The sequence below is a fragment of the Ips typographus genome, linkage group LG3 (genome assembly GCF_016097725.1).
Source record: "Ips typographus isolate SLU linkage group LG3, UJ_Ityp_2.0, whole genome shotgun sequence".
NCBI lineage: Eukaryota > Metazoa > Arthropoda > Insecta > Coleoptera > Curculionidae > Ips > Ips typographus.
Window position 1 is genome coordinate 19,195,037 of NC_138424.1, and position 19,854 is coordinate 19,214,890.

General features: G+C 34.6%; 1 protein-coding gene across 8 annotated transcripts in view; it reads right to left on the reverse strand.

The window, feature by feature from the left end:
• The window catches only part of nrm (neuromusculin), a 527,634-nt gene that overhangs the window by 139,563 nt on the left and 368,217 nt on the right, over positions 1 to 19,854 (reverse strand). The gene's annotated exons all lie outside the window — the stretch shown is intronic.

Genomic DNA, 19,854 nt, shown 5'->3' on the forward strand with positions numbered 1-19,854 from the left:
AAGTCGATTTTCGGCGTTTACTTAACCACTTTCGGGATCGAAGCGTGTCTTCTTTATCGTGTAGAGCAGTACGACGTGAGACTTCCAGAGAATCCGTAATGAACTTAACTATCAGATTCCGCAATTCGTGCTTTCGAATTCGACATCAACTCGGTGTGGCACTCAGGAAATGAAGCCACGAATTACTGGCCTCGCGTTTGATTTCACCGAAACTTGGAACGCAAAGTTTCGTCTCCGATTTGCCTGGGTAATCAATATATTAGATTTTATAACGTTGATGCGATGCTGGTTGGCTGGTATTTCTGTAAAATTGCGCTTTAATTCACTATTTTTATGAAATGTTTGTTCTAATATGTACAACACCAAAAATTAAGACATTTTGTATACAGATGTCCCTTAATGCTATTCAATGTGATTTATAGGACTATTTTTGGAATTTGGTCAACTAATAATGGAAATTAGTGGCGGTACAGAAGTTGAGGTGGCATGATAGCGGAAACCTGAAAATGAGTGTATATGTGGTATTTTTTAGTGAATGACGGACATGTTGTCATAAAAGAGCAACTTGTGGACAGCGTTCTGCGTTTTGAACTCATAAGTGATAGACTCTGCTACATACGACTAAAGACACATTGGTATAACATATGCAGAAGACAAGAACGAAGTCACTCAGAACTCCTTCTATGTCTTACTTGAGAGAACAGTAGAAAGCCTACCCAAACAGGATATGATATTCATAAGGACATCCACAAACAAACCTGGGTGTCCAACCAATAAACAGATGTGAGAAGCCTTAGAAGACTAGACGGAGATACAGATCATTTCCTGGTAAGAGCCAAACTCCGAATCAGAATATCGAGTCAGAAAAATCAAATCGCACAATAGAACATAGAGAAACTACAGAATCCAACAAAACTGGAAGTTCCAGAAAGAACTGGAACAGAAACTCATTAAGAATGAAAATCGAACAATGAATGTTGAAGGTTTGTGGAACTGTATTGAAAAAACAATAAAAGAGACAGCAGAAAAAGCCATCGGGAAAACCCAACAGAAAACGACTAAATCAATGGTTTAATGAAGAGTGTCAACAAAGACTACTAGAAATAGAAACTTCTAGGAAAGCCGTGATTCAGCACGACACACCTGAAAAGCGAGAAAAATGTGGAAACTCTCGCAAAGAAACCAGGAAGTTCATAAAAAGGAAAAACAAGAATATGGACGTCAAAATCTAAAGCAGCCTCTAGGGAATTCTACAAGGCAATAAGAAACGAAAAACTGAGATATCAGCCCAGGTTGGTCCCGGTGCTAAAAAGCGATAATGGAGACATGATAATCAATGAACATGAACAGTTGGAAACATGGAAAAACTACTTTGAGTAGCTACTAAATATTGAACCCAATGGAAAGCACACAGAAAATACATACCATACAGCAGATCTCCTTGTAGAAGAAATTTGAAAGACAGTTAAAAAATTAAAAATTCAGTGGCTCCTGGATCGGATAACATAACATCAGAACTATTAAAGTACGGAAATGAGTCATTACACCAACTAGTTATTTTGATATGGAAAGAGAAGACAATACCGACAAAATGGCAATAAAGTATTATAATACCAATCCACAAAAAAGGGGAGAAGTCAAAGTGCTCAAACTACAGGAAAATTTCACTCAACAACACAGCCTACAAAGTCCTAGCCAATATTGTTCTGGATAGACTAACTCCGTACTCAGAGAGCGTCCAGGGTGCGTATTCTTGAAACGACGGAAGGGAATTCTCAAGAGCAAGACCTGTAGAATGTGACCAGAACCCGCCATCTGTCAGCTTCTTCTGTCACATTCTATCAAGACTTCTCTTGAGAATTCCGTTCCTTGATTTCAAGAATTAAAGCCCTGGTGGTTTCAGGAAATTTAGATCCACTATTGGATCAACTTTTTACACTCAGGCAACTACTAAAGAAAGGATGGGAGTTCGACCTTACTATTCATAGATTTTCGGCAGGCATACGACTGCATTGAGAGATCTCAAGTGTGGAATGCATGGCCGGATTCGGTATCCCAAGAAAACTCATCCAGATGACGAAGGCATGTATGGAAGACGGAAAACCCAGAGTGCGGATTGAAACAGGGAGATGCCTTATCAATTCTGTCTCTCAATCTCAATCTTTCTCTTCAATGTCGCCCGATTTTACGAGGTCAGTAGAAATTCAAACAAAACTAACAATAGACACTTATAATTTTGAATGAGTAAACGATGTCACAGAGGAAATAAAAGGCAGAATACAAGCCGCAAATCGATGTCTGTTCTCCCTAAAGAACTTCTTCAAATCCAAAAACATCTCAATAACCTCAAAGGTGAAAGTCTATCATCACTTATGGATGCGAGACATGAACAATGACTAAAGCTAATGAAGAAAACCTTAGGCGTTCTGAAAGAAAACTTTTCGGTCCCCACCACGACCCTAACAGCAACCAATATCGCATCAGGACAAACACCGAGATTAGTCAGCTTTATGACGACGGTGATATTGTCAAAGAAATTAAGTCTCAATGCCTAAGATGGTAAGGGAATGATCATAGAGTACGAGATGACAGACTGACGAGGTTGATATGGGAGGAATGACCGTCGGGAAAGGGCCACCTGGGTGTGTATTATTGAAATGAAGGAAGTGAGTTATCAAGAGAAAGATCTGAAGAATGTGACAGAAACCCCATTGTCAGTTTCTTCTGCCACATTATATCAACACTTCTCTTGAGAACTCCGTTCCTTGATTTCAAGAATTAAGGCCCTGGAAGGCCACGCCAGAGATGCAAAAATGAATATCCCCCTGGACACGAATCTGTTGGAAGACCACCCTGGGTTGTAGAGCTATTTTGTATGGATGTAATAATGGAAGTTTAACATAATACAAAATAATAAAAAATGATAAATCCCATTGAGCAAACGGTTTGTTTCAAGCTGATACGAACCAAATTTTTGTTCATAAAGCTATTTTGTCTTACAGAACTCCAAGCCAAGGAAAATCAAAATGTTCAAGTTATGTGAGGATACTTTTAGTGAACATGATATTTTCCGGTGGTTTTCACTCTCAAACCTAATCCTGAGCATCTTGAAGAGGGAGAAATACTCTTTTTTCCCATCAGGCCGTGTTTACGCTTCGGTCGTAACAAATGACCGTGGAAAAATGTGCGCCGCAAAACGGGCGTTTCAAGGACTATCGACCTAATTTCCCATCAATTTTGACCACGTTCGCGTCCATAAATAAAATTTGGTCTCGTTTTCAATCGAGACGACTGGGAAATGGTTCGAGAAGGGATCCCATTCGTCTTTGCATAGGAAAATGAGTACAATGGTCCGGATTTGCTCCGGCCGCCAATAAATCGACAAACTCCGGTTTCTGGTGGGAGCCTTTCTGGATCGAACACACGCACGATTTATTTCCAGATGTTTCGCTTTTTAAATTACTTACTTCCCTTTTGACTTACGACCTGCGGTCTTATGCGGATCAGATTCGTTTCTTTTACATTGAATTTCCAGACTAATATAAAAGTCAAATTTGGCGCTCTTTAGTAACCAAACAGTCGACAGTTTGTTCTATTCTTGTTAGTAAATGGTTCAAATAAGGGTCTTTTTACAATCAAATGGAGAATTACACAAAAATTTAAAACAATTAAGGATTTTTGCAGCTTTTATTACCGTTCTCCCTGTGTCTCTACTATCACGTTGAATTAAAATTTTGAATTGTTCTGAAATGTCTCTTTTCCTCAAAGTACAACCGTTTTCCAGTTGAACTTGAAAATTACACAATTTTACCATTTTACCCTAACCTTTAAAAATATCGTTTTCGGTGATATATTTACAATTAGCTATACCATATTCATTTCAATATCAATTTAACATAATAAGGATTTAAAACAAAACAAAACATTTAAATAATTAAGATTTTATGGACTTTTTAATTAAACTTAACGCTATATCACTCTGTAAACTATTGAAAATGGCAGCATACATACATGGAATGACCGAAACGATATCAGCGATCACATTTGCATAATTAGATACGCGAGTGACGTTAATGAATAAATTCCATCTCGCTGATAAATCCAGCAATTCTCCTCGTAATTACGGAAAATTTACGTTTTGGCAATGAGTTACGGTCGGCCATCAAATTAAACGCGCCAAAACGCGAAGAAGGGTGTACTTTTCCCCGCCCTTCAACCCCCTTATATTCCCCAACGCGTACACTCAAATATGTGTGCTTATATTACGTATCTCTTAAACTGACACCTGTGACTATAAATCGCTTTCATTTAACTTGTCACTAAATGAATTCAACTGAGAGTATATAAATTAGTAGACTTGGAAGTTGCAATTTCTTCCTTGATTGTTTGTCATCTTAAGTTGGTAACAAAAGCTGTAATAATGACATATTTGACAGATATTTTAAAAGATCTTTCTCTCTTCTTTTATTATTTTGAATTATTTTAAAATATCTTCTAATTTCTAAAGGCCCTGTGTAAATGAACATAAAAATGTTTGAAAACTCATAAAAAATAATGACAGTGTTATGTGTTTTAGATGAAATGATGAAATTATTATGATTAACTGAAGAACTGTCATGTTTAAAGATGATTCTGCTTCAGAACCTGTTTTATTTGACTGACAAGATATAGACTTTTATATGTCGATGGATAACCAATAAAAGGGCTTTCCAACTATACATAAACAATTATTGATGGATTATATAATTTGTCTGCTAGAGGGTTTCAAACTTGGCCAGAATTTTCTACCTAATTCTCATACACTGTTGCGTCTAGACCTAAAAAACTGCCATATTTGAGTGACAAGGTATAGACTTTTATATGTCAATGGATAGCCAATGAAATAGGCTTTTAAACTGTACAGGGTCATATTTCACACAACCAAGTTAATTTTGTTCTTACAGCATAGTTTAAATTAGCAAAGTTGCAATATTCTTCCTGAATCGCCAAAATTGTCAAAATTTAGTCAAATTATTGACAAATGTTTTGATTATTTTAAATGTTTTCTGTCAAAACACACTTAATCAGGACACCCTGTACTTGTTCCAAACTTGATAAAAGTTCCAATGGTCTAACAGTTGTAGCAAAAAAAAACTAACTATTCAAATTTGTACACGATGTCGATTTTTTAAACTGAAACTTGGAGGACTGTATATTCCTTAGGAAGCGTTTTTCAGGAAAGTTTCACACATAAAAAATGTCAACTTATACTTTGATGGGTTATTATATGGTGAATTATTGACACTTAAACTTGGATCACCCTGTATATCTCAGGAACCAAAAAGAGACATCAACCTTATTATTGCGAAAAAAAATGTGAAAACTGATGACAAAAAAGTAAAATAATCAAAAGTCACAGCCTTTACTTTCAGTCATGCATATTAGAGTTTCCAGAGGGTTTGTTCGAAAGGAATTGACCAAAAAAACATTTTACCAAGAAAATTAATAACACAGGAAAAAAAAATGTACGAACATCATTTTTGATGTGAATTGTTCTGGAGATACCATCAAACAACCATACTAGAATATTCACTGTGATATCACATTTCCTAATGTGTTTTCACAAAAGACACTAAAACAGAGGTAAAGGAGTAGAAAAAACCGTAAAATAAAATACACCAAGAAAAGTCCGTGTTACAAGTCGGGCTGAAGTGATTACTCAATTTCGAACAAGACCTGCCAAAATGTAGCTTCGCCTATACAAAAATAATCGTAAATTCAAACTGCACCTTCGGGAACTAAGTAAAAAGTTCTTGTTTATAATTGCATAGCATTGTCTGAACGTTAATCGAGACTTGAGTTTGATAAACTGGCAACCTTTTCCTGTAGGAATAAGCGGGAGGCGTCGGCTTGGCAATTCAATATCCTATTTCCAAGCTATTCCCCGTGAAAGCAAGTGAAGATAACCTAATACATCAAGGTGATTTATTGTTATTTTGCGGGCGTTAAAATTATTAACTTGTCACATTCGAGGACAGGTCTGGAATTAATTTATTAATTCCTGATGCGGCTGACGCTCGTATTTTTGTAACGGACAAAAATTCATGTCCAATCAACATTAGGGGTCTTTTTTTACTACTTTTTGAAATTCAATATCTTGGTAACATGATGAGCTAGAGAGGCCAGTTTTGCTCATTTTGTAGTATTTTTTATCCTTTTTCTAACGGCGTTTTAGTAAAATCTATACGAGTTCAAATAAAAAAGTTACAATCATTCAAAAATTTAAAAAATGGCATTTTTGGAAAAAGTGCAATTTTGGCAATTTTTTATTTTGCTCCAGGAGGGTTCCAAAGCCCAGCTAACGGCACATTTATACCAAAGGACCTTAAATTAGGTGAAATAAGTACAAAAAAAGCACTTTAAAATTTTCCATTTTTGAAAAAAATTTAAAGAATGGGGGGGGGGTATCAGGGGTCTCTTTTTACTACTTTTTGAAATTAAATATCCAAGTAACATGAGGACCTAGAGAGGCCAGTTTTGGCTCATTTTGTAGTATTTTTTATCCTTTTTCTAATGGTGTTTTAGTAAAATCTATACGAGTTCAAATAAAAAAGTTAGAATCATTCAAAAAATGAAAAAATGCCATTTTTGTAAAAAGTGCAATTTTGGCAATTTTTTATTTTGCTCCAGGAGGGTTTCCACGCCCAGCAAACGGCACATTTATACCAAAGGACCTTCAATTAGGTGAAATAAGTACAAAAAAAAGACTTAAAAATTTTCCATTTTTCAAAAAAATTGAAAGAATGGGGAGAATTGGGGATCTTTTTTTACTACTTTTTGAAATTCAATATCTCGGTAACATGATGAGCTAGAGAGGCCAGTTTTGGCTCATTTTGTAGTATTTTTTACCCTTTTCTAATGGCATTTTAGTGAAATTTATACGAGTTTAAATAAAAAAGTTACAAACATTCAAAAATTGAAAAAATGCCATTTTTGTAAAAAGTGCAATTTTGGCAATTTTTTATTTTGCTCCAGGAGGGTTTCCACGCACAGCAAACGGCACTTTTATACCAAAGGACCTTAAATTAGGTGAAATAAGTACAAAAAAAGCACTTTAAAGTTTTCCATTTTTCAAAAAAATCGAAAGAATGGGGGGGTATTGGGGATCTTTTTTTACTACTTTTTGAAATTCAATATCTCGGTAACATGATGAGCTAAAGAGGCCAGTTTTGGCTCATTTTGTAGTATTTCTTATTCTCTTTCTAATGGCGTTTTAGTGAAATCGATAAGAGTTGAAATAAAAAAGTTACAATCATTCAAAAATTGAAAAAATTGCATTTTTTAAAAAGTGCAATTTTGGCAATTTTTTATTTTGCTCCAGGAGGGATCCAATGCCCAGCAAACGGTACATTTATACCAAAAGACCTTAAATTAGGTAAAATAAGTACAAAAAAAGCACTTTAAAATTTTTCACTTTTCAAAAAAATTTAAAGAATGGGGGGGTATTAGGGGACTATTTTTACTACGTTTTGAAATTCAATATCTCGGTAACATGAGGACCTAGAGAGGCCAGTTTTGGCTCATTTTGTAGTATTTTTTACCCTTTTTCTAATGGCGTTTTAGTGAAATTTATACGAGTTCAAATAAAAATGTTACAAACATTCAAAAATTAAAAAAATGCCAATTTTGTAAAAAGTGCAATTTTTTATTTTGCTCCAGGAGGGTTCCAATGCCCAGCAAACGGCACATTTATACCAAAGGACCTTAAATTAGGTGAAATAAGTACAAAAAAAGCACTTTAAAATTTTCCATTTTTCAAAAAAATCGAAAGAATGGGGGGTTATTAGGGGTCTTTTTTTACTACTTTTTGAAATTCAATATCTCGGTAACATGAGGACCTAGAGAGGCCAGTTTTGGCTCATTCTGTAGAATTTTTTATCCCTTTTCTAATGGCGTTTTAGTAAAATCTATACGAGTTCAAATAAAAAAGTTACAATCATTCAAAAATTTGAAAAAATGCCATTTTTGTAAAAAGTTCAATTTTGGCAACTTTATATTTTGCTCCAAGACGGTTCCAATTCACAGCAAAGGGCATATTTGTACCAAAGGGACTTAAATTAGGTGAAATAAGTACAAAAAAAGGACTTTAAAATTTTCCATTTTTCAAAAAAATTTAAAGAATGGGGGGTCTTTTTTTACTACTTTTTGAAATTAAATGTCTCGGTAACATGAGTACCTAGAGAGGCCAGTTTTGGCTCGTTTTGTAGTATTTTTTATCCTTTTTCTAATGGCGTTTTAGTAAAATGTATACGAGTTCAAATAAAAAAGTTACAATCATTCCAAAATTGAAAAAATGAGATTTTTGCAAAAAGTGCTATTTTAGTAATTTTTTATTTTGCTCCTTGAATTCAATCAACCGTTTCTGTAGGGTAAAGTTGAAGGCAAAAAAAGTGAAATTTACGTTATCTGCAAACTCCAAATTAGCCCCGACACGGCGATATTTCAAATTAAATATTATTACACTAGTGCATGCAATTGGGTCGTTATACCATTGCCGAAATATAAATTAATTTGCCTTCATTACACCCTTCTCCTGCTGGGAATGTTTGAACTACATACCGTCGTAATGAAACGGAATTTCTACTCCAACTTTCAAGGATTCGTAAAGTCCCTGTACCTTCAGGTAAAATCCTAAAACAATAACTCGAACCCTAAAATTTGTATTAACAAAATTGAGCCCAAGCACTTGCGACACCTGACGGGCACATAATATAATCATAAATGGCCCTTTTTCTGAAAAAAATAAAAAACAAAAATTCGATTTTCATACTCAAGTTATAAATGAGACGCTATTACGAGGCAGGACAACGGCTCCCCCGGGACGTCCCTTAAAAACTTCTTAAATCGGTAATATAGTAAAACGCGTTCGTGCGGACTTCGTCGTGTTTCGAACTTTTATTTCGAAGCGACAATGCCCGCGGGAAAGTGGAATTTACACACCTTTTAGGTTCACGTAATATAAAGTTTAGTTGGCTGCTTTAAGCACCTGTTTATTTTGTTTAAACTATCAAAGTTCCGGAATTATTTTAACGCTGTTTGGCCTCTATGTTTTGTTTAGCCATGTCAAGTAATAGTATATTACTAACCAAGGTTTAGACAGAAGCTTTAAAATGTCAATAAAAGCTCTCTAAACCGTGGATAATATAGCGCTTTTTCCACTATTAACCATATTTTTGATGGTCCTTTTATTTTGAAAATTTATTTTATTGTATGAATGTAGTTTATTACCTTAAAAATAACTTCACTCACTTCACTACTGAGCCACAACCATAAGAACATAACCTACTCAATTTTTTTGCTTATTAGAATGATGTTATGTATATATATATATCCAGTGATGTAAATGAGGGGGATTAAAATACAAAAATAAATAAGTAAAACAAAGCTCAGTATATGAAAAGTATACATCTGAATAGACAATATTCCAAGAGGCCCTGGAAGACGTGGAAATGGGAATCAAAGTCAATGGAGTGTGGATCAACAACATCCGCTATGCTGACGACACGGCCTTAATTGCTGATAACATACACGATCTACAACAACTGGTCAACAAGGTAGGAGAACAGAGCAAATCAATGGGCTTAAATATCAACACCAAAAAACAAAGTTTATGATTATCTCTAGAAACCTAAATATGTTTGGAAACTCCACCATAACATTTAACGCAAGGCCCATAGAAAGAGTAGATAAATTTAAATATTTGGGCATCTGGCTTTTTGAAGACTGGACATCAGACAAGGAAATAAAATGTCGCATTGAACAAGCTCGACAGGCATTCCTAAGTCTTCGAAGAGTGCTTACCTGTTCCGATTTTGACCTTAACCTAAGGCTCAGATTCACTAAATGCTACGTTTGGTCGGTGCTTCTCTACGGTATGGAAGGTTGGACATTGAAGGCGGCTGCAATCAACAAATTGGAGGCTTTCGAGATGTGGCTGTATCGCAGAATCCTGAAGATATCCTGGACGGCTAGACTAACAAACGAAGAAGTTCTAAGACGAGTCAACAGAAAACGTGAACTGTTTGAATCGTTTAAGAAAAGAAAAACGGCATACCTGGGGCATATAATGCGAAACACGAAATATCAATTCTTACATCTATTGATTGAAGGCAAGATCGAAGGCCGGAAAGGGATCGGAAGGAAAAAAATGTCTTGGCTGCGAAATATCAGACAGTGGACAGGGCTGAACGATGTACAGTCGCTGATACACACCGCAAGAAATAAGGAAGAAATGGAAAATGTTATCGCAAACATCCATTAGTGGATACGCATTGGAAGAAGAAGAAGAAGAAGAAGAATAGACAATGCATCATTTTCTACAAAACTAATATGGTTTTGGGTCAGCAAGTTGGTGCAAGACACAAGACTTCGAAAAAGGTTACAATTACTACGTTTCCATGCAAATTAAAAACGTTCCCAAAACGTGTGGAGTTTTGAATTTTGCCTTGTAAACCCGTTTTCAATTCGGTTTCAATCTTATTTCACTTCAAGGTCGATTCGCCGATTTTTGGGATCGTATCGGGATTGAAATAGCACGATTTTGAAATCGAGAAAATACGTCACAATTGTGTATTGTCAACGTGTAAATGTAATTTTTCACTTCTTTAAGTTAGAGAACATAACTAAAAAATTTTTATTTTATCATTTGAATTGTTTCTAATTTCATTAATTGTTGTTACTAATAAAGTAAGCAATAATTATATTTTACCTTATTATGGCTACCAGAAAAGTTTTGCCTGGACAAAGAAGTAAAACTTCTACTGTATAAAAATGGAGAAATTTACCAATTGGTTTATGAGAAATTAGTAAAGAAAGGTGTAACACTAAGAACGTTTTGCAAATTAAAAATAAATGGAAAGCTTTGAAGTGCATGTATTATAAAGTGAAGCGGAAAAATGGGACAAGTGGAAAAGTCCGTTCAGAGTGTAACTATTCTGCCATGCTTGATGAAATATTGAGTGCCAGACCATCATCCAGTTTGTGGGGTGGACACTCTTGACGAATATGAAGAAAGAAGTGCATCGGAATTCAAATGACACAAGCTCAATCGTTTTTCAAAACGGAATTGAAAACGATTTGAAAATTAGCATGGAAACTCTCACAAATTTCAATTTTGAGATCGTTTTAAAAACGCTTTCAATTGAATAATAATTAATAACACACATACAGGGTTGATAGTTGTGTGCAACATCTGGTGACATCTGTACTCAACTCTATGAGTTAGAAAGTACAGATGGCGTTCCAAAATCTAGGAACAGCCCCATTAATGCCGCATCATTCGGTAAACACCGATCTGATTGGTTGAAAATGGTGAGGTTTTGTTTTTTGTTTATCAATCCCAATCCTCTGACCGGTTTCGCCGTATTACGGCTCATCAGAGAGGCTATAGGGCTTGATAACCAAAGAACAAAACCTTCGTTCCAGTATAGTCAACTGGATGCCAGAAATGATAGTTGTGTGCAACATCTGGTGACATCTGTACTCAACTCTATGAGTTAGAAAAGGATAAGATAACTTTATAGCTTTAAGATAGCCTCTCTGATGAGCCGTAATACGGCGAAACCGGTCAGAGGATTGGGATTGATAAACAAAAAACAAAACCTCACCATTTTCACACATACAGGGTGTCCCGCGAGGTCCTCTTAAATTCGACTGGAAAAATTCTGGAACTAATCTAATCATTGCAGTTGTCATTTAAGACGTAAATTTCTGTCTAAACCTTGGTTAATAATATACTATTTAATAAAAAAACACGACATTTCAGAACCTTCACGTCTTTGCCACCGCAACAGCTATTTAATAAAACTACGACCAACCACAATAAAGCGAAACAAAACTAGTCCTGAACCAGACAGGAAAAAACGAGGTCCATTAGTCCTTTCGCTAAAGAAAAGCCTTTTAATACCATTTAGCTTCCTTGACACACCGTTTCATTTAGCGGGACATAAATTACCGGGGATTTATGGGGCTTTTTCGTTCCAAAAAAAAAAAAATAACCTATTTGCTTCCCTCCCATCCCTCCTCTCAATAATCGCCCGCTGTTTCCACGACACGTACTGATGTACATTCCCGCACCTGACCAGTCGACGTGTAAATATTGCCAAAACGACCAAAGCTTTGCAGTTTCAGGGCTCGTTTACTCGCATAATTCCCCGATCATTTTTTTTACCCGTATAGTTTTAATGTCTCTGTTTCATTAACTGTTTGTTTAAAAAAAAGTGATTGCACTGTTGTTGCCAAATTTTCACTAACTGTTTTACTACATTAACGTGCAAACATACTGATTTAGTATAGTAGGTATTTACAATTTGATTTATCTTATAAAAGTGTATAATAGAAAGTATTTTTTATGGGCAAGGTCATCTTGATGTTTTACTGGTCAAAAGGTTATTGTATAGCTAATAGAGTGATGATGGCAGAGAATTTACCAATTGCATGATGCAGCAAGGGAAATTTTCTGTGTATTAGGTACAGTTTTTTAAAGCAGGTTTTCGTATATACAGTTAGTTTCGATACTATTGACTCTACAGACACAATTAAAACATAAATTTATTTCAAAACTTAAAAAATCTGTTATCCATATCTCGGAAATCAACGAGGATACATTTTTCCTGATTACGTCAACGTGTTCTACGTTAATAATGTCTTCAAGCGAGTTTCAAAACTCTCTATGACTATTTTAAGGAGCTGTAAGCAATTGTGTAAAATGCAGCCTGTGACCTTCTTCCAATACATGTGGAACTAATTTGGGAAACACTGTATACCCAAAAACGGGTTAAAAAGGAACTGCATTGCTTTAAAACCTGTATGTTCTGAAAATAACTACAATTTTAACAAAGAAAGGTATTTTGGAAATTGCGTTTCTTACCACTAATAGAGCGATGATGGAGACGAGTTTTACAATTCGGTTAAATACTTATTTAATCTGTTTGCTTGCGTATTAATGATTTTTTGTGGCATACTGCAAAGAAAAGTTAAAAGCCAGAAAGTAGAAACATTTTGAAAGTGTCAGAAACACCTAAACACTTTCTATTTTCCAGTTTCACAGGAACCTCATCATAAGAAAAGTGTCGTAAATCTTCCAAAAATGTTTTAAAACTGCCAGAGGGTTGGAGTCAGGAAAGATGTAGACAGTGTCAACCTGTTAATAGAGCGATGATGGAGACGAGTTTTACAACTCTGTTAATTACATATTTTTACTTAATTAATCTGTTTGTTTGCGTTTTGATGATTGTTCCTGGCGTACTGCAAAGAAAAGTTAAAAGCCAGAGAGTAGAAACATTTTGAAAGTGTCAAAATCTCCTAAACATTTTCTATTATCCAGTTGCTTCATAAAAGAAGTGTCTTAAACCTTCCAAAAATGATTTAAAACTGCCAGAGGTCTGCACTGGGACTCCGTGTGACACAAGCAGCTAGAAAGCCAAAACATGGCGAGAATTGGAGACCTTTAAGAGGTGCCAAATTCAAGAGATATTGCGGTTTTCCAGCTCTTCGTGCATAGAATGTCCGACACCTAGAATATAGTCCATAAATAGAATTCTACTCTACTTACATCACACGGAGTCCCAGTCCTGGAGTCAAGAAAGATGTAGACAGTGTCAACGTGTTAATAGAGCGATAATGGAGACGAGTTTTACAACTCTGTTAAATAAAAACTTTTACTTATTTAACTTGTTTGCTTGCATATTGATGATTTCTTGTGGCATACTTCAAAGAAAAGTTAAAAGCCAGAGAGTAGAAACATTTTGAAAGTGTCAGAAACACCTAAACACTTTCTATTTTCCAGTTTTCCAGGAACCTCTTCAAAAGAGAAGTGTCGTAAACCAAAAATGTTTTAAAACTGCCAGAGGCCTGGAGTCAGGAAAGATGTAGTTGTAGACAATCACAACCTGTTAATAGAGCGATGATGGAGACACGAGTTTTACAAACTCTAAGATGGTAGTATATGTTTCCCTGTTTAAAGCTCCATTAATCAGTGTACAGTGGAAGCCTATCAAGTACTACACATTTACTTACTGCTCACTAATTTAGAGGCCTCGAAACACGAATCCTTCCATTATACGTTAACTGGCACATCTTGATCTAAAAATCACCAACTTTGCAAAATTGCATGGCATATCTGATTCTTGGTTCTTTGTTATTTTCTGTGAGAATCAGCTTTGATGCTACTGTCCTGTTTAAATATTGTCTATTTCGTTTTTGAGCAGTTCTAGATCATGTTCAGCAGATAAAGCTGTCTCAAATGTGACTCAAAAAGGAGAATTAAACTAAACGCTGAAAAAAACAGCAAACCAAATTTCGAACAATTCTGCAAAAGTAAAATACAACTATGACATTTCAACTTCACTTTCAACACATCAGTCAGATACCTAGGAAAACATAGATTTCAAAATTAATTTCCATCAGCATTTCAGACAATTTACATACAAAGTTAAGAAATAATTTCACCAGGCAGCAACAAATATTTATAAATTGATTTGTCCTCTTTTGCTGGAATACAATAGCAATCATGTGAAACCTAGTTATTCCACAAGAAACTGATGCATGAACTGACAGAAAATACCTAGAAGTAACCCTAATTAAGCAAGTGATTGCCTCAAAAATAGGCTAACAAATGGCTCAAATTGGGAACCAATTCATAAGCTTATTGAAAAATGATCTGTTACTGAAGCTAAGTTACAAGTTGGAGCTAGTCTACGAACTTGCAATTATGTAGATAATGTTGTCCGCTATTATGTAGGGTAGTTTTCATATTTGACACACTTTGACAATATATAATATATCAGTTTGTTTGTTAAAATAAGACCAAAAAAAACCTCTCATAAAAGAAAAAGCATACAATTAAAATTTTGAAAAAAAAAAATTTGAGAAAACTTAGTAGGGTATTATTACGTATTTCAAAAAGTAGTTTAAGTATAGTAATAGATTATAATGGAAAACACTATACAACCATAACAGAAAATAGAAAAAAATTAAGACATTTGAAAAGCATACGTAATCATACAAATTTGTCCCTAAAAATTTTCAAGATACAAAGACATAAATTTGTCAATACGGTTTGCAGTAACAAGAAGCCAGTTTAACATAAAATAATCTCTGCATTACTTCAAAAAAGCATCATTTTATATATTCAACATTTTGAATAAAAATGTCAGCTTCTTGAGCGTGTTTAATCGTTTCAAGAAAAGGTCCAGGCCCTTCGGAACGTCCCCAAAGGGCTAAAATCGAAAAGGGCTTGCTAACTCCATTAGGAGACAGATTACACTCGAACGGAATATGGAGCCCATTCTATCCTAACAATGGCGGACTACAGGCATTAATCTATCGGTCCGGCCGGCCAAAATACATGTTACAGTTCGACACTAAATAAATCACCCTGTATTAATGGACACGCTGTTTGGAAAGGGCCGGACACGGGTGGTTGTTAAAGTTACCCCGCGCCCGAAAAAGCTACCCTTAAATCGGCGCGTGCATAAATAAATTTAATTTAATAGTGACTTATGATTGGGTTAAAAATTCACAGCGATATATAAAATAGGCGCGACCAAAACTCGTTTTGGCTCATCGTTATTTAAAACAAATTGCTGCGTGAGGTTTGGCATTTCGGTCTATTAAAGCGGCGGATTATTAAAATATTCCGTTTAATCGGGATTAATTGTAAATAAATGTCGCTACTCGCAAAAATAATCATCCACCGATTTGTTGTTTAGTTTCAGTGTTTGTTAATTGAAATAGCGTTGTTTGTTTGGTATACGCTGTCCTCCATACCATTTATTGGGATCAAAAATAAATTTGTTTAATATGAAGGTTCACAATAAACCTTAAAATTAAATTTACTTCAATCAAATTATTTTAATAAGGTTTTATTATTAATAAAAAAAGTAACGAGTAAATTTCACGTTCTGTTTTAATGGCTTAACAAAAGTAAGTCTAGTGACAACCTATTTTTAAGATAAAAAATAATAATCTTTTATATTAAACATACTTTCTTTTCTTTCCTTCAAGTTTGTCTATTGTGTTATTGTTTGTGTATATTTAATTAATTTGTAATTTAACGTTAAAAGTTATTAGTTATTTAGCTACGATTAGGATGGTAATGATACGTAATGTGCAATTTTACCACACTGGTTAGGTAATAATGGTAGTAATAACGCTTATTATCACATTAGTGTGGTAAAATGACCTTATACATAAGTAGAATTACTGTCAAAAATTATGCGCTACTATAGCGACTTCTAGCAGTCAAACGATGAATGCCTTTGGACGTAACTAGAGAATTGTCAAATTAAACCGGTCAAATCTGCTAATTTTTCTAAAAAATACAGAACTCAGAGCCGAGAGTGTAATTGTAGACTGGAACGTGTTACTTTTTTCTAGTCTCAGTTTAGTCCACTCTTCCTACTTCTTAGTTATTCAAAAAAACGAACTGATTAGCCTTTGAATTAGCCTAAATATGGTAAGAAAGCAAAACACGCAAAATCCGGAAATCTGTTCAGTTCGGATATATCTACCACAACGAATACGAAGAAGCGCAAAGGAATAAAAACTGATCAATTTTGGCTTTTGATATTAGTAACAGATATCACGCGGTTTTAGAGGATAATTTAGCTAAGCCGTCACGTGACTCAGTTGGAGTAAGAAAATGACTGTTATAAATACATTTTTGGAATCCTCGTTAAATTTCCTATTCAATAGCTTGAAAAAACACCACAAAATTTGGTACAGCCAGAGAGAAAAGTGGTGTCAACGTTTGAACTGGCAGAAACACAATTTGACAAGACAGTCAGTGAGAAAATCGCCTGTAAAACCCACTTGGTGTAAGAAAATGACCCTTATAGGCAAATTTTTGGAATCCTCATTAAATTTCCCATCCAACAACAAGAAAAAACACTACTAAACTTAGTACAGTCAGTGAGAAAAGCGGCGTCAAGGTTTGAACTGCCAGAAACACAGTTTGAAAGGACAGTCAAGAACAAAATCGCCTGTAAAACCCTCTTGGAGTTAAAAAAATGTCTGTTTTAAGTACATTTTTAGAATCCTCATTAAATTTCCTATCCAACAACAAGAAAAAACACTACTAAACTTAGTACAGTCAGTGAGAAAAGCGGCGTCAAGGTTTGAACTGCCAGAAACACAGTTTGAAAGGACAGTCAAGAACAAAATCGCATGTAAAACCCCTTTGGAGTTAAAAAAAAAATGTCTGTTTTAAGTACATTTTTGGAATCCTCATTAAATTTCCTATCCAACAACAAGAAAAAACACTACAAAACTTAGTACAGTCAGTGAGAAGAGCGATGTCAAAATTTGAACTGTCTGAAACACAATTTGAAAGCACAGTCAAGAACAAAATCGCCTGTAAAACCCTCTTGGAGTTAAAAATGTCTGTTTTAAGTACATTTTTGGAATCCTCATTAAATTTCCTATCCAACAACATGAAAAACCATTACCAAATTTAGTACAGTCAGTGAGGAAAACGGTGTCAAAATTTGAACTGTCAGAAACACAGTTTGAAAGGACAGTCAAGAACAAAATCGCCTCTAAAACCCACTTGGAGTTAAAAAAATGTCTGTTTTAAGAACATTTTTGGAATCCTCATTAAATTTCTTATCCAACAACATGAAAAAACATTACAAAATTTAGTACAGTCAGTGAGAAAAGTGGTGTCAAAGTTTGAACTGCCAGAAACACAGTTTGAAAGAAAAGCGGTGTCAAAGTCTAAACTGTCAGAAACACATTTTGAAAGAATAGTCAAGAACAAAATCGCCTCTAAACCCACTTAGAGTAAGAAAATGACAGTTTTAAGAACATTTTTAGATTCCTTGTTAAATTTCTTATCCAATAACCAGGAAAACATTACAAAATTTAGTACCGTCAGGCAGAAAAGTGGTGTCAAATTTGAACTGCCAGAAACACAATTTGAAAAGACAGTCAGTGACAAAATCGTCTCTAAAACCTACTGGGTGTACGAAAATGACTTTGAAGCATATTTTTGGAATTCTTATTAAATTTCCTATCGAATAGCATGGAAAACACTACAAAATTTAATACAGTCAGGAAGAAAAGCGGTGCCAAAGTTGGAACTGCATGAAACACAGTTTAAAAAGAAAGTCAGTGACAAAATCGTCTCTAAAACCTACTGGGTGTACGAAAATGACTGTTTTAAGCATATTTTTCGAATTCTTATTAAATTTCCTATCGAATAGCATAGAAAACACTACAAAATTTAATACAGTTAGGAAGAAAAGCGGTGTCAAAGTCTAAACTGTCAGAAACACAGTTTGAAAAGACAGTCAGTGACAAAATCGTCTGTAAAACCTACTTCGAGTACGAAAATGTTTGTTTTATGCATATTTTTAGATTTCTTATTAAATTTTCTATCCAATAACCTGGAAAACACTACAAAATCTAATACAGTCAGACAGAAAAGTGGTGTCAAATTTGAACTGCCAGAAACACAGTTTGAAAAGACAGTCAGTGACAAAATCGTCTCTAAAACCTGCTTTGTGTACGAAAATGACTGTTTTAAGCATATTTTTGGAATTCTTATTAAATTTCCTATCCAATACCCTAGAAAACAGTACAAAATTTAATACAGTTAAGGAGAAAAGCGGTGCCAAAGTCTAAACTGTCATAAACACAGTTTGAAAGAATAGTCAAGGACAAAATCGCCTCTAAACCCACTTAGAGTAAGAAAATTACTGTTTTAAGCACATTTTTGGATTACATATTAAATTTCCTATTCAATATCTTGAAAAACAGTACAAAATTTGGTACAGTCAGAGAGAAAAGTGGTGTCAAAGTGTGAACTGCCAGAAAACAGTTTGGAAAGAACAGTCAAGGACAAAATTGTCTGTAAAACCCACTTGGAGTAAGAAAATGACTGTTTTAAGTCCATTTGTAGAATACACATAATTCGCAGTATGTAAAATGTTTCACAACTAATAATGGCAACGTTATTAGAAACGGTAGATTATATACAAAAAAAAACAGGAGAACGGTATAAGAACCACAAAAACGGTAGATATACCATTTTAACGGTCGACCTGGCAACATTGGCTGCAGCTGTGTCTAAGTCGGCTATAAACGGCATAGAAGAGTTTGTTCACTTAATTAACACTAAGATTAAGATCTATTTAGTTGTGTTAATCTGCGGTCACAGTAGTCAAAAGTTAAATTGAAAGAGCAAACGTCAACTTTGTGCTTAATGATCAACCAATTATATTTTCTTGGTCTAAATTAAATTTAGTATCAAGTAGCTAATGGGTTTCAAACTTGATCAAAGTTTTCTAATTTGCAAGCACTGTTTCGTTTAAATCTAATAAACTGCCTTATTTGACTGAGAAGATATGGATTCTTGTATGTCGTGGACCGTCAATGAAATAAGCTTTCCATCGATATCCCATATTGGTTCATTGGTTTAACAGTTTGGCCGCTAGAGGGCTTCAAACTGGACCAATATTTTCTGTCCACTATTTTCAACTCTAACATGGTGTAATTGGAACATATTCCCTTAAGTAGCACTGTTCCATCAAAACAACCAGAAAAGGAAGAAAAACAATCATGATTGGTAATTTTAATGCATTAGTGCTATTACCGCAAAATATATTAAAACAGAACTGTTTTATGCGTTATTTTACATATCTAAATTTTCTTTTAACAGGACCTTTTAGTCAAATTGTATTTCCTTTAGACAAACACTTTTCTACAGCATTATCTATGTTTTGTTAAAAGTTTTCGGCTTTAATTTGACATGGGCACAAAGAATGTTTCACTTAAACTTTGCGAGTTTTCCATAACTTTGTAATAGCAATAATG